The sequence below is a fragment of the Vicugna pacos genome, chromosome 25 (assembly GCF_048564905.1).
Source record: "Vicugna pacos chromosome 25, VicPac4, whole genome shotgun sequence".
In the NCBI taxonomy this organism is placed as follows: domain Eukaryota; kingdom Metazoa; phylum Chordata; class Mammalia; order Artiodactyla; family Camelidae; genus Vicugna; species Vicugna pacos.
This window is the reverse complement of record NC_133011.1, coordinates 14,973,975-14,988,429: the sequence shown is the minus strand read 5'-3', so window position 1 is coordinate 14,988,429 and position 14,455 is coordinate 14,973,975. Positions and strand designations below refer to the sequence as shown.

At 34.8% G+C, this 14,455-nt stretch overlaps 1 protein-coding gene across 2 annotated transcripts in view; it reads left to right on the top strand.

Moving 5' to 3' along the window:
* Positions 1–14,455, top strand: part of ANGPT1 (angiopoietin 1) — a 328,343-nt gene that overhangs the window by 300,340 nt on the left and 13,548 nt on the right. The gene's annotated exons all lie outside the window — the stretch shown is intronic.

Here is a 14,455-nt window from a genome sequence, read left to right as displayed (position 1 = left end):
GTAGAACTAACTATGGCTATGTTAAAGCCTTGATTGAAAGAGATTTTATTAAGAGATAAATAAGATGTTTAACCAAAATTACCCAAAAAAATCTTGGAAGTAATTTGGCCATTAAACATCTTTTTGTACAAAGTTTATTTTTGCCCAAGAGCTTTATTGGGAAGCAGTTCTATGTAATAGGCAAAATAGTGTATTTGAAATCCAGAGACAGGAACTTAAGACTTGGATCTGTAGTTACTTTTCTGAATGACCTTGGACAAGTTACTTCAACTTTTCCAAGTCTCAGATCCTCAGAAGTAAAATGAGGAGGTAAGGATAAAGTCTTTATAATACCAGAATTCTCTTTTTCAGTCATTAAAGTATTCCCATGCCATGTATGTATTTCCAGGACAAAACAAATTAGTGTGGATTGAAAAGAATTCTCTCAAGTCCTCCATGTAAATTTAAGCCCTGCATTTTTGTAGGTATTGCAAAACTTGTTTCACTCTTTTTCATGAAATGTTTTTCATTTCTCTGATCCTCTGGGCTGCATGGTCCTAGCTGGAACCAGTAGCAGATGTGTTGAAATACCAAGAGGAAATTTGGACAGATCAAGGTAGAAAAAAATATGTAGGGAATCTCCTGGCAGTTTCTACCCTTTTGAATTCTTAGATATCAAATCTAAGGCTGTAAGTAGCTTTATTTGTATTTTCAAATAATTTCTCCAACTTGGGATGTGTATTACTTTTATTTAGACCAAGATTTTTATTGTGGTTATATACCTCAAACAGAGAAAGAATTGTTTTATCCAACAAAATTTGTATTTTATACTCCTTGACTAAGATGAAATATTCAAGAGGAAAAAATCATGGTCTTAGAAAGTCACTTTGTACCTTCCTCAGGTCTTATAAGGGTCAGGAAATCTCTTGACTTTAATGCAGGTTAATGTCAGTTTCTTCAGTCTTAGATTTTTCCAAGACAACAAAAACAAATGCCCTGATGCTACTAGGTCTAAGAAGTGCCAAAGGATTTCTACTCCAGAATGAGTAATGCTTGGACTCGGGCAACTGCTGTGCTAGAACCTTGTAGGTTGGCAAAGGTTGCTAGAGCCACTAGCACTGCCTCCAGGAAATAGTCTAGGGATATGTCCTATGATCACACTGCTCAGGGTCCTCCTAATGTTGGCCAACACTGAAAAGATGAAGGCTCCATCTTCAATGAAGAAAATATTTGTTATTTTCTATTGTGTGCTATCCTAAGATGAAACGCCCAGAAAGATTTCACTACAGTCATGTATGTGCATGTTCACACTTATCTATACTCATGTGTGATGGGGCTAGGGGAAGGGGTAGATAGTAAACAGACAAATAGGCAATTACAATGCCATGAACATAGTGAGTTCACTAATAAAGACAAGTGTGGCATGAATAAGGGGACCTAGCCAATTTGGGGGAGTTGGGAAAGTGTCCAAGGCCTAAGGCCTAAGACATAAAAATGGCAGATTGGAATTAGCTGGAGAAACAGTTCAAGTTGGAGGTAGAAGAGGGATTAGCACATGTGAAAGCTCAAAAGTGAGACCCAGCATGTCTCATTCAGCAAATTGCAAGTTGTTAGGTATCGCTTAAGCATACAGTGTAAATGACCAAGTATGATGCTAAGAACATAGAGGAGAGCCAGACAACTAGTAATATGTGGGAGATTTAGGATTGGCAAATAAAATGCCTCTAAGGGCAGCCCATCTGCATGGTCTTTTTTCACATCCCAGTCAATTTTTTTTCACTCAATATTTTGATTACTCTGTTCATTAAATATGAACAAAAACAATGTGCGAGACATTTTGGGTGAAACAAATCCCACAGAACTCAACCCTTATCCTTCAAGAGCTTAACTGCTTTGCCTGACTTGACTTTCTTTTTGCTCTAAGTCTTAGCTCAGACTGTAGAGCTCTGCTTTTTTAGACTGGGTAAGCAGCCCCTTCTACGTGCTCTCCCTGTGTTCTTCGCATATCTTTATCAGAGTCCTTATCACATTGGATCATAATTGGCTATTCCCTGCTACCTGTGGGAGGGCAGGGACCTCTCCACAATGCCTGGCATACGTTTGGAAAGAAAGCACTTTCTAATAAATATATGTAGATACATCAACAAAGATATTTTTTGTGCATTCAACAAACACAGCTAAGTACTATATGGCAATTATTGATCTAGATGCTAGAAACTGAGAGACCAACGAGTCAGTTATAGTCAATTTAGTTAATTATATTTCTGAGTAAAATTTTTTAAATTATGAAAATGACAGTATAAAATGTTGATAACCCTACAACAATGCTTCTTCTTTCTAGATGATTAATTTATTTTCAAGAGCTTTTACTCATTTCAACCACAAGCAATTATAAAACCATTTAAAATAATTATGCCAAATATTAACAAATATCAACATTAAATGTTCAACTAAAAATCCTATGATGATAGTAGCATCATAACATTCAACTTTAACTATTATTAACAGCATTTATTCTATGCCAGATATTTTCAAAATGCTTTGATATGTTAAATGCTTGTTAACAAATAACAATTATTAAATATGTCATTGTCCAATATTCATAATTATTATATTTCTCTATTAATTGGATATAGTTTTGCTTTAATTTACATGACTTCACTAAAATTACTCTCTTAAAAGTTGTTATAATTCTTTTGAAATCAAAGTCTTCATTCACTCATCTAGCCAGCCAGCCAGCCACCATTTATCATGTTGCTGTTATTTCCCTGGTACTACTACTCAGTTATTTCCAAAGTTGAGTGTGCATATAGTCAACTAAGGTGTTTTTCTAAAGTATAAATTTCTGAATCCCACATCCAGAAATTCTGATCCTGGCGTAGAACCTAGACATTGCAGTCCTACCAAGTACACGGTGATGCTGATGCAGAAATAACACTTTAATGACATTGAAAGTAAATACCACGCTTGCTGATCTTGTGGGGCTAATAGCTGAGTTCTGAGAAGGTAAAAAAAAGAGATTGGTAGCTTAAAATCAAAGTTTTGGCTATGGTATGTTTTAGCATGTCGCTTTGGTTTTTTGTTTTGTATTGTTTTACTTTTTGATCAAGGAATTATGGACCTTTGCTAGAGCTATGGATTTTCTCCCCAGAATAAATGAACAAGTATGAGATGTTGCTTACATTTATGTGTGGGATTCAACACCACAGTAAGAACCCTTTGAATTAGGCTGTAGTTGGGCACTAAAGAAAAATGGTCAGTTCAGCGAGGGTTGAGGATGGGTGGGGGTACATTAGAGGAGATTGATTGAAGTGGGCCAGGAAAGTCTTCATAGAGGAAATCTTTGGGAATTTGTGAAGTATGAGAAATTGTTCATCAGGTAAATATGGAGGATGGTAGCAGGAGGAGGAAAGTCTTGAGATTCCAACCAGAAGGAGCAATGTGGACAAAGACCCAGAAATGGGAGAGAGATTGCCTTAGTTAGACAAAAGAAAGTATCTTGTATCTAGAAGTTTGCTGTGCTACAGAACATAAAGGCCATTTACATGATAAGGCATTTGGACTCTATCTTATACTAATTGTGGAGAGAAATAAGTACGCTGATGATTTTAGTCAACAGAAGAATCTGCTTATGTATACTAGAGCCTTATTTGCAGAACTTATAGCAACACATTGTCCAAGTGCAACAAGAAAGAGTATTTCCTCTTTGCCAAAAAAAAAAAAAGAAAAAGAAAAAAAAAAAGAACTTCAGACAATGCCTCTCAATGGATTTCAACATTCTACTCACCCTTTCCTTGCCCTCTGTTTTCCCCTAGGGGAGCTGGAAAGAAAGTTTCTTTCTACTCTATAACAGAGATAAAAATGAGAACAAATCTACCTCCCTTGAACTTGTTTATACTAAAAAAAAAATACCAATTTTAGTCATAAGTTTTACAAGGTTCTGACTTAATTTTTGGTAAAAAGGCAAACCCATAAACTCTCTGAGATGGCTGTTGGCCTGGTTTTTTAGGCACCAGTAGAGGTCCACTCAGTGAGCCGCTCACTCAGAACTGACTCTACCAGCCACACATGATTCCAAGGGAACTGAAATAAGTTTAAGGGACTATTTGTATTCTTTACCGGGGTCTTAGTGCCATGCAATTCATTTGGCACTCATTCTTTATGTATTCTTAGAAAAGGAGAGGAATACTGAAAGAACTTTATTTTTATTTAGAACTAAAAACAGAATCATTGCAGTATTTCTGAACTTTGGGAATTATGGTTTCATTGTCACAGATTTCATGAAAATGGTTTTTTTTTAATGTACAAAATAGAGTATATTCTCTCAGTACTATGCAAAAGCACTAAGAGATATCAGTATGAGTTCACTATTTTTTTTTTTGGAGGAAGAGTTTATCATGAGTTTTGAATAAATGCAAGCTTCATGTCACTGAGGAACACTGAGAACTGTATTTTACTGGAGTTTTGAAACAAGGGTCACTGTTAGCGGTGTTTCCTGTATCAAGAGTTTGAGAAGACCTGAGTCGTTGATAAACTCATTTTTATCAAAGTTCTATGTTATATTAATACTTGTAAGCCAAGGGAGGGGCATTAAAATGTATATTGTCAAAATTTAAGTAGGTGAAAAAATTAGTGTACAATTTAAATGTGTGTAATGAAAGCTAATACTATATAAAACAATCATAACAATCAGAGAATAATGAAACTGGATTTTCTTAGTTTCTGATTTGAGCTGAGTTTTCCTGTAACTCTGGAAATGTATCTATCTTAATCACAGCACAGATTCCCATGACCCTTGCTATCTTGAGCATTTGTCACACTTGCACATCTTCAACTAAACATGTTCAAAGGTATCTGTCAAATTACATATCTGTCTCAGGGCATCTGAGGCTTAAAAAGCACATAAGACAGCATACTTCTTCTTAAATAATGGTTAGATTATTACACTACACAAATTCTGATGGTTCCCCAATGATCTAATTCCATATGAGAACAAATGACTCCAATTAAGGAAGACTGAATATGATAGAGGAAGCTTTCAGGAAGCAGAGATGAGAATTAAGGTATAGGTTGGTTATGGGTGATCTTTTCAGGGATTTTCCAAGTGTCAATTATGGGTAAAAAAAGGGAAAAATACATTGCTGGATTCAGCCAATAAAGCACCCTATTAAATGGCAAGAAAAACATGGGATTCTCAAAAGATTGAAATTTTAATTTATTAAAGAATAAACTTTTGAATTAAAGGATTGTTATTCAGGTATCTGGGTTCAAAATAACATAGACCTTAAATTAGGTAGTCAGTCAGCAAAGCAACTCTGGTTTCCTGTTCTTTGTGCTTAGTATTTTGCTTGCTCTGTATAAAAATGAGAAAAACTTTCACAAGAGATGGGGCTTATGAATTTGAAAACAATGGTCTTTTTCATCTTTAATTTCTCCAGCTTATTGCCTATGTACATGTCTTAATTAGCTGTGTATCTATCTCACTATTTTCATCACTCTCAATATGCTTCTGTATGTCAATGTTGTATACAAGTTATGCTTGTTTACTTAGACCTATTCATATAACCATGTTTACTGAGCTTCTGTATAGTTTATAGTTATCAGTTAGGGAAGTTTGGTTTCTTTGTTTCACTTTTTATTAATATTCATAGGTACTCTACATGTGACAGTCTTTTCAATGCCTCTATATATATTACCTCATTTAATTGTCACAACAATATTAGAAGGGCATTAGTATTATTAGAACCATTTTACAGATGAGGCAACTGAGGATCAGAAAGGATAAGAGCTAGGTTGCAAACCAGACAATTAAGCTCCAAACTGTTCTGTTATACTATCTCTCATGTATACATACACAAATGTACATGACAGTCCTACTCTTCAGAAGCTAATGTTTATATATTTATTTTTGGGGGGGGTGGGGAGATAAAGAAAGAAGGAAAATTTTTGGTTAATGACTTTACTGTCAGTTTTCTTCACTTATACTTATTTTGTGCCAAACTACCTATATCTTCTTGATTTTTGTCTCTTTAAGTATCTCTCAATCTCTGTCATATCCTTAATTCTTGATTAGTCAAACTGTATGTTATTAGATCTTTTAATCTTCCTACTCACATCCTCTTTTCTTTTGAAACTTCTTTTGAACTTGTACTTCTACTTACAGATTTATATCTATGAGTGTACATCATTGTCATACAACTCTCTATCATAGGCATATGTTCACTAATTTTTTTATAAGTGCACCAACTTTGCTTCATATATTTTCTTATTATTATCTCACATACTCATTGAAAGGCTCTTGCAAATAAGTACATAATCTGTTCACCTATGGACAATGGAGTAACAGAATATATCTGCAACGTATGAAAAATAGTGTTGCACTTAATGACACAGATTTAATAGAGACTCCTCCAACAGAGATTACAGTCCAAAGTTCAACATTGGAAAACAAACCCTCTATCCTCTAACAAATATGATGAAGCTTTTGAAACAGATCTTTAAAATGAATTCCCAGGTTCCAGAAGGAATTATGCAATAGAACAGATACATATATAGATATAGGTCCCTTTGTAAAACTCAATGGTCTCATTTCTCATATGGACTCTAGTATTTGCTTTAATACATTATTCCATGAGGTATTTCTTCAGATGTCTGTTGGCAGCCACAAACTAATTCCATCATCATTATAGCAGTGTCCCAATATGATTTGAGCTGACCGTTAGGTCATTAATATTGGACAAATTTCAAATCAGGGAAAAAATACCCATGGGGCTTAAACTGTAAAACATAATTGTATTATTGAAGTTAAAATGTTACTACATATAAACAATCTCTTTAGATGAGTAAAACTTAAATTGTAAACAAGTTGAACTCTTAGTTCATAATTGACTCAATAAATATTTACTGAATGCCTCTTATTTATATTGTATATGGAATTTACAAAGATGGAAAGACATGAATGCTACTCATTAAAAGCTTATAGTCTGATGAGGAAGAAAGGGCACATATATAAAGAAAAATACTACAATAGCAAAATGAGATGTGCCACAAGAGAAGCAATTTATCTGCACAATGACAATTTAGAGGAGAAAGAAGAGAGAAGGCTTCCTGCATAATGTTTTGTCTTAATGGCTGGTTGATTTTGGACTTGGGAGAAAAGATCGGTTCAATAAAGCTCTGGTCATTTATAAGCCCAGGATACACGTGGACAGTGCTGAACTAAAAAGAATAAAATGTTTATCTTGAAGATGTTATTTTGAAAAAAATTAGAAAACATTATTTAACTAGAGATTATTTTACTTACTGGGAAAGGCTAATATAGGGCTCATCTTCCCTTGTGCTAAGATAAATTTATATTCTTCCCTTTACCTCAAGGCTTCTAGCCTTAGTATTGCCACTGTGGAACTCTATATACTTAACAAAAAAAGGGCATTTTACGAAAACAAATGATTTCCAGCTTCTAATACTAATAGGAAAAAAAAGGAATAAAAATCTATCTTATGCTTAGTATCTAAATAAGTTCATTGTCTGCTTTTTCACTTGTCATTCCCAACATATTCAAGTGACTAATGGAATCCCCTTTATTTCTTATCTTTTTTTGATATTAGATAACCTCAAAACTTATGCTGTGAGTTTCACAGCCCTTTTATTGAAAATATTCTCCTCGTCCCTCTCCAAAAGTCCATGTCCTCCACATCCAAAACTAATCTCTTCCACTAAACTTTTTGAGCGGAACTGAATTTTTCCCTTTTCCCTTCCCTTTCCTACAATACTTACTATTTGCATACCTCCCAATGACCTCTTTATAACACCAAACAAATGTGTAGTCTTACTGGAAGTCTACAGTAAGGCAAATACTGTTTTCTCTATATATAGATTTACAAGAGAAACATTATTTTTGCTTTCAGCAAAAGATGCAACCTATATCATTTATACTCAGTGCTAAAAGACATGTTCTGATATCACTCTTTGCTGGTGCCCAGCCCTTTTCAAAAGTGTGGGGGCAGGGCAGGGAAGGTGGTTAAAGCAGAGACAGCCCTGGAGCAGCAAGCAGAAGACATAACAGCGTTGGGAAACTATGTCAGACTGAGTCATTGCTACCAGGCTCTGAAAGAGAACTGTGGAGGTCATTTGCATTTTCTTCAAGTGATTATGAAAAAGACAAACTAGTTCCATATGGTGGCAGGGAGAGAACTCAGAGCCAAAATAAAAATCTACTCAGCTTGTCAGGATGTAAGACCTTAAAGTTCAGATATCTAAGAGTCTGTCTACTATTTAAAAGAGCTAAGGCCAAACTTTAATTTATTATACATACAACTCCCAGTGCCTTGGGTAATGAAAGAGACTCTTGCCCCACCCTGAATACATGAAGATGTAAAGATGTGTATGGCAGTCTTTTAAGGAAACAAAATTAGTGAGAAGCTGGATGCATGGGATTAGGCTGCCTATTTTAATGAAAAGAAAGTTGCAGAATGACTTGTATGATATAAAAGTGTTATTTTAAGTGTTATTTTAAAGCCTTCTCTTCCATAACAGAACTCACTGTTGTCCTTGATTCATTCAGGAATGTAATTTATTCATTCTAGTTATTGAAATTTCTATAAGTGAAGGAAAAGGAGTAACTCTATTTTCATCAAAAATGACTAGAAAATCATGACCAATTTTGGCGTGCATCTGTGTTTCATTTTCCCTTCAGATGCTAATTGAAAAAATAAAAAATGCTGAAATTCTTTATAGTTACTGACCAATTGGTACGCATTAATGTTCTCCCCCTTTAATTAGGAAAAATTAGTTTAAAAGGATGAATACCATGATTTTATTTTGTGGCTGCCTTTTTGGTCACATCTGATGGTATTCTGTGGAGTTTTGTGCTGCCGTTATTTTGGGGTTGGTTTTTGTTGTTGTTTTGATATCTTCCATATTTCTGTTCCTAAGCCAAATGCTTTGCTCTGGAATAACATTTGGTTTTTATCTCCTGTCACATCATCCTTCACGCAAGCCATGTCTACACTGGCTGAACACAAGAAATAAGTGTCCAGGATTCTCATACTGTTATTTTGGGGGCTGTGTTCTCTCCAGTGACTCACACTTCAAGTCCCTTTTGCCATAATCAAATGCAAAGCTGACTTTGGCCCTTCTGTATATTGACTTTTCTTTTGTAAAGTGGTGTTCCATTAGCAGAATAGAGAAAGTCATGTATAGTTAATTATACACACTTTTCAACATGAACTAAAACCAGTAATAAAAAGAACCACATAAATATTCTGTTTGAGCCTCAATTCAAGTAAGTTTTCTTATCTGATTATAAAAAATACTTGACGTTAGTGAATGGCCAGCCCTTAGTTTGCCCCCATGAAATAAGCAGCTATGATTGTTGACTTTGGGTCAACAATTGCTATTCTGTGCTAGGGTAAATAGCTGCTAAGAAAGAATGAGCCCCTTAACTGCACAGAGTACCTATCCTTGACTGTACAGTTGCTTTAGAATCCTTCCGGGATTCCACAGAGGCATAGTTGTCCTCATTTGTAAATTTCTTAAAATAATGTTGAAAAAAATTATTTTTTAAAAAATGCCATCTCTATTTCCCAGTGCAAGAGAATGACTCTTCCTTAAAAGAACGTAAGCAGCTCCCTGTGACATGCTAAGGATATAGATATGGGGAGATGAATTCTACTGTATATAAATTACAAGTTTTACTCAGCCTTGTGTGGTGAAAAGTCCACTATTCCTCAAAGTGTTGGTCTCCTCTACTTTTTTTTACTGAGATATAATTGACATATAACATACTAGTTTCAGGTGTACACCATAATTATATATATATATATATATGTATTGCAAAGTAATCACCACAATAAGTCTAGTTAACATCCATCACCATACACAGTTAACATTTTTTTTCTTGGGATGAGAACTTTTAAGATCTATTCTAGCAACTTGAGGATATATAATATGGTATTACTAACTACAAGCACCATGCTGTACATTATATCCCCAGGACTTACTTATTTTGTAACTGAAAGTTTGTACCTTTTGACTGCCTATACCCACTTTGCCCTCCCCTCACTTCTACTTTTAAATTGTTGTAATCAATATGTCACAATATTTATATTGCACTATTTTGGGACTCTTCTACACTTCTTGTTTTCAAGATTCCTAATCTGGGCAAGGCCTTAAGAAAATCTTTTACATCTTCTTAGACCTTTTTTTTTTTTTGCCTTCAAAATAATTTTAGCTGAAGAATTTACCTTAACCATCTTTTAATTTTGAATTTGTTCTATGATATCAGCTGACTTGCACATAATACAAATAAATCATTCAATAAAATATAAGAACTAATAAGAATTAAGACAAAGGCTTTCTTCATTTATTCTGTCTGTGTAATGTATCAAACATGTTTTCATATCCTGGAGTCTCTGAGAAAATGAGAACAAAGACAGAACTGGAAAGATGAGGAAGGTGTACATGTATGTGTGTGTGTGTGTGTGTGTATTCTTTAATTATTTCTATTGATTGACAAAGAAATGGGATTTTGAGTACCTAGCTAAATAAGATGCAAATGCTATCCTCTGAAAACATGAGCCAGGTATATTTTGGTTATTAGGGTTATTGATATTTGGTTTTGATTTTACTTGCTACCTTTAGCCTATTGAAAATTAATTGCACCCATCATTAGTTCACATCCATAATTTATTTATTTAGTGAAGTTTGAACCTCTCTTAAGTATGAGACACTGTTCTAGATTCTGGTGATTCAGAGTTGAGTAAGACACAGCTTATACCTTAAGGAGTTCATAGTTTACTATGAGAGAAGACAAGTAAAAAGACAACAACTAAAATACAGCACAGTGTTTCATCATAACGATAGCCATCTGATGTTCGAGGTCATACTTGAAGTGAATCTAAAAGGGTGCATGAGTTCAGCAGCTGGAAAGACCTTCCAGGAAGAGGGGACAGAGAAATAAGAATGTGGTGCTTTAAGGGAACAAGTGTTTGGTTAAGTCTGGAGCATCACATATGTGTGCGGGGGAAATAAGAGGTAGGAAGTGTGAGGTTGGTGTGGGAGAGAGTAGACGAGGGCTAGATCTTCAAAGTCCTCATAAACCACAATTAGGGGCTTGGCCTTTATCTTTGTATGCTGGGAGAACAACCAAGGGATTTTAACCAGAGTAGAGGAATGACGATGAGAGGCATGTTTTTGAATCAGCCACATGCAGAGTGGATTTTAGGGAGAAGTGTAAAGAGCAAGACTCAAGACAGTCAGACCAGTTAAAAAAGACTTTTTTAAAAAATACAGGAAAAAGCTGCAAGGACTAGAAAACTGACATTCAGGTCTTGATTAAGTGGATCTGGAAAAAATGTCTCTTTACTCACAGATCCTAACATACACCATTAATGAGACCCATGGAGGTGAAAGTCAGGACAAAACATTGTAGATGTTTATTCTATAATTTATTCCAACCCTAACGTATATACTTGCATACATATTTAGAGATATATGAAGATACCCTTAAACTTGTGACAATTGATGATAAAGTCATAGAATAGCTTCCAAATTATGTTGGAGAAGAATATGTAATGGCTTGGAAAAATAGTTGTAAAATCATATATGAAAAGCATGTTATTAAAAGACATGTAAAGTATGATTTTATTTTCACTTATATTTATACATGAGGAGAAACTGTTTTAGGGGTACAACACTGACATAAGCAATTACTTCTAGATTGGTAGATGAGATGGGCCTGTGGGCAAAAACTTTACTTGCTTTGTTCAAAATTTTTATAGAATATGATCAGGTATTACAAGTTTACTTAAATATAATTAATACTCTATATTTGGAGGGGAAAAACAAGGAAAAGTCTAAATTATATAAACCATAATGTCAAGAGTAGCTGTATTTGGAGATGAGGTTTGGGTTGCTTTTTATTTTTTTCCTTTTGCTTTTCTCTACTTTCTAAATTTATAATTGTGCATTCCTATTGCCTCGGTAATACAAATATATTATTGTAAATTATGAGGTTTAAGTTTAACCCTTATATAAAACTATAAACTATATTCAGTACATAGCAGTCACTCATTTACTATCAATTCAACATTTGTGCTAAATAACCTACAAAAGACTGTGTAGAAAAATCACTGTGTCTGGAAAGTTTATTCCCATTAGTGAGTTTAAAGCTACTACAGAGAAAATGGTATTTACATACCTTAAGTCAATAAGAAGGAGAGTCATCAAAAATTATAGAGGATCCAAGAATCAGAGTTGGAATTAGCATCACTCATCCAAGAATGCCTGTGGGCTAAGCTTACCCACTCCCACTGAGGGAGTTGGGGGGAGGGATTTCAGGCCAGCAGAATCAGAGCTCTACTTAATTTCGAAATCATTCATCTTCTTCCCCAGACTCCAATTCTGTGTTCACCAAACAAGAAACTTTCTGATTAAAATTTGTCTTTCTGTGTGAAATTCTCTCTAAGGAGACCATGAGACCAGGCCTGACAAAATTCCCCCTTAGTTTTATGAGTATGTGTCTCTCTCTGAGAGGATGAGAAAGTGATCAAATTAAAACTTCAGACCAGATTTAGAAGATGGTAAGGTCACTAGGTAACATGTCCCAGGACTCCCCTTGGTGACCTCTCACCTTGCTTTCCGCTGGTGAAAACTACCTCCACATGGGCTGCCTGTAACCTAAAATGTGAATTCACACTTTAAAAATCTACAGTTTCGTATCACCAGTGACTTTTAGACTACCTCTCAGAGTTTTAAAATATAAGCTTATATGTGATAATTCAGTATCAGAAGCTTTTCGGCCCTCTGTTAACTACAGGTTCTATAAATTATTTAAACAAGACTTGAGTAGGATCTAATTATATATTTTACTATGGCTAAAATTTCTGCAGAATATTTGTAAAATATTTTGGCATAATCATTATCATTCAACACTACTGTTATTTGCTAAAAATATTATTAACCTCACAAAATAATATTGAGACATATACCTATATTTAAGTGCAAACATAAGTCAAATATATATAGAAATATATATATATATATATATATATATAGATCCAAATGTTAATTAATCTTTACTATTTTTTGTTGAGTAATAATATAGAATTTTGTTTAGAGTTAGCCTAGGTCCTAGCAGTGTCTCACATAGAGATTTAATCACCTAATATCTACACTATGAGTGGCTGGGATTCATAAGTGAGGCTCAGGCACAGAAGTGGTAACACACATGGATTTGAAGGGAATATTGCTAGATGATTTTGATGAATGAGAGCAAATGGAGTTAGAGAGAGGGGTAGGTTTCAACCAGAGTAGATCTTGAATATCAATCTGATGCCACTGACAGCCTTAGTTTAGCTGTTCTGAGCCCTGAGGAACTGTGAAGGACCTGAGCAAGTTTGTTTGTTCGAAGTGCCCAAATGGTTATGAAAGCAGCATGTAGGATCTGTAGGAAATTAGCAGATGTCAGGGAACTACATTAGACCACTATTAAGATTTGTCAACAAGTTTTTGAACTGTAGACCAGTATTCTTCAAAATGTTCTCTAGGGCAGTCTGCAAAGAGTCATTAGAAATGCTAGCTTAAAACACAAATTTGTTGGCCTAGTGAATAGGTCTTTTTCAAAAATCATATAAAATGTAAATTTTGCATAAGAAATGTCTCTAGAGAGTAAGGCAGGGTCTTTGAAGAATGCCATATTTGAGGTTTAAACAGTAGGGTTTTGAACTTCATTTTAGGAATACTACCAGAATGCAGGCCCTCAAGGACATGTCTTTCTGTCTCTTTTGTTTGCTGACATATCTTAAGTGCTTAGAATAATTCCTGGTATATAGTATGTGATCAACAAATATGTTTTTATTACAATAACTATTAAACCAACAAGTCACTCTTCTTACAAAATTATGGTTAATATAGGGTGGGTGGCAGTATGGAGAGTGTGGGAGATGGGACCGCTGCACCTAACAGAGGAGGGCTACCTAATGATTAATAAGAGCTTGGATTTTAAAATCAACCATAGCTAAATTCCTGCTTACTTAGCCTCTGAGCCTTGGTTTACAAAATTGGAATATTGGTACCTGGATCACAGATTTAATATAAAAATCAAATTAAATAACAACTGGAAAGCATTTGGCAGAGTGCTTGGCATGGAGTAGGTCCTCCGTTTAGCACATCATCAATATTCAGTATTACCACAGTGATATGCTGTAGTGACACTCTACAAGGCGTTTTTTGTTTAGAGATTAATACTTGTAGTAATAAAATAAACCTATTTCCTTTTGTGGATCTTGCATTATCAGAAAACCATATGAGTTTGAGTATGCATGGTGAAATAACACCAAGCACACAGCCGGAGAGAATTTTAGCTGTCTGTAATTTGGATTCCTTCCTTCCTTCCTTCCTCCCTCCCCTCCTTCCTTCCTTCCTTCCTTCCTTCCTTCCTTCCTTCCTTCCTTCTCTGTCTCTCTCCGTCTCTCTC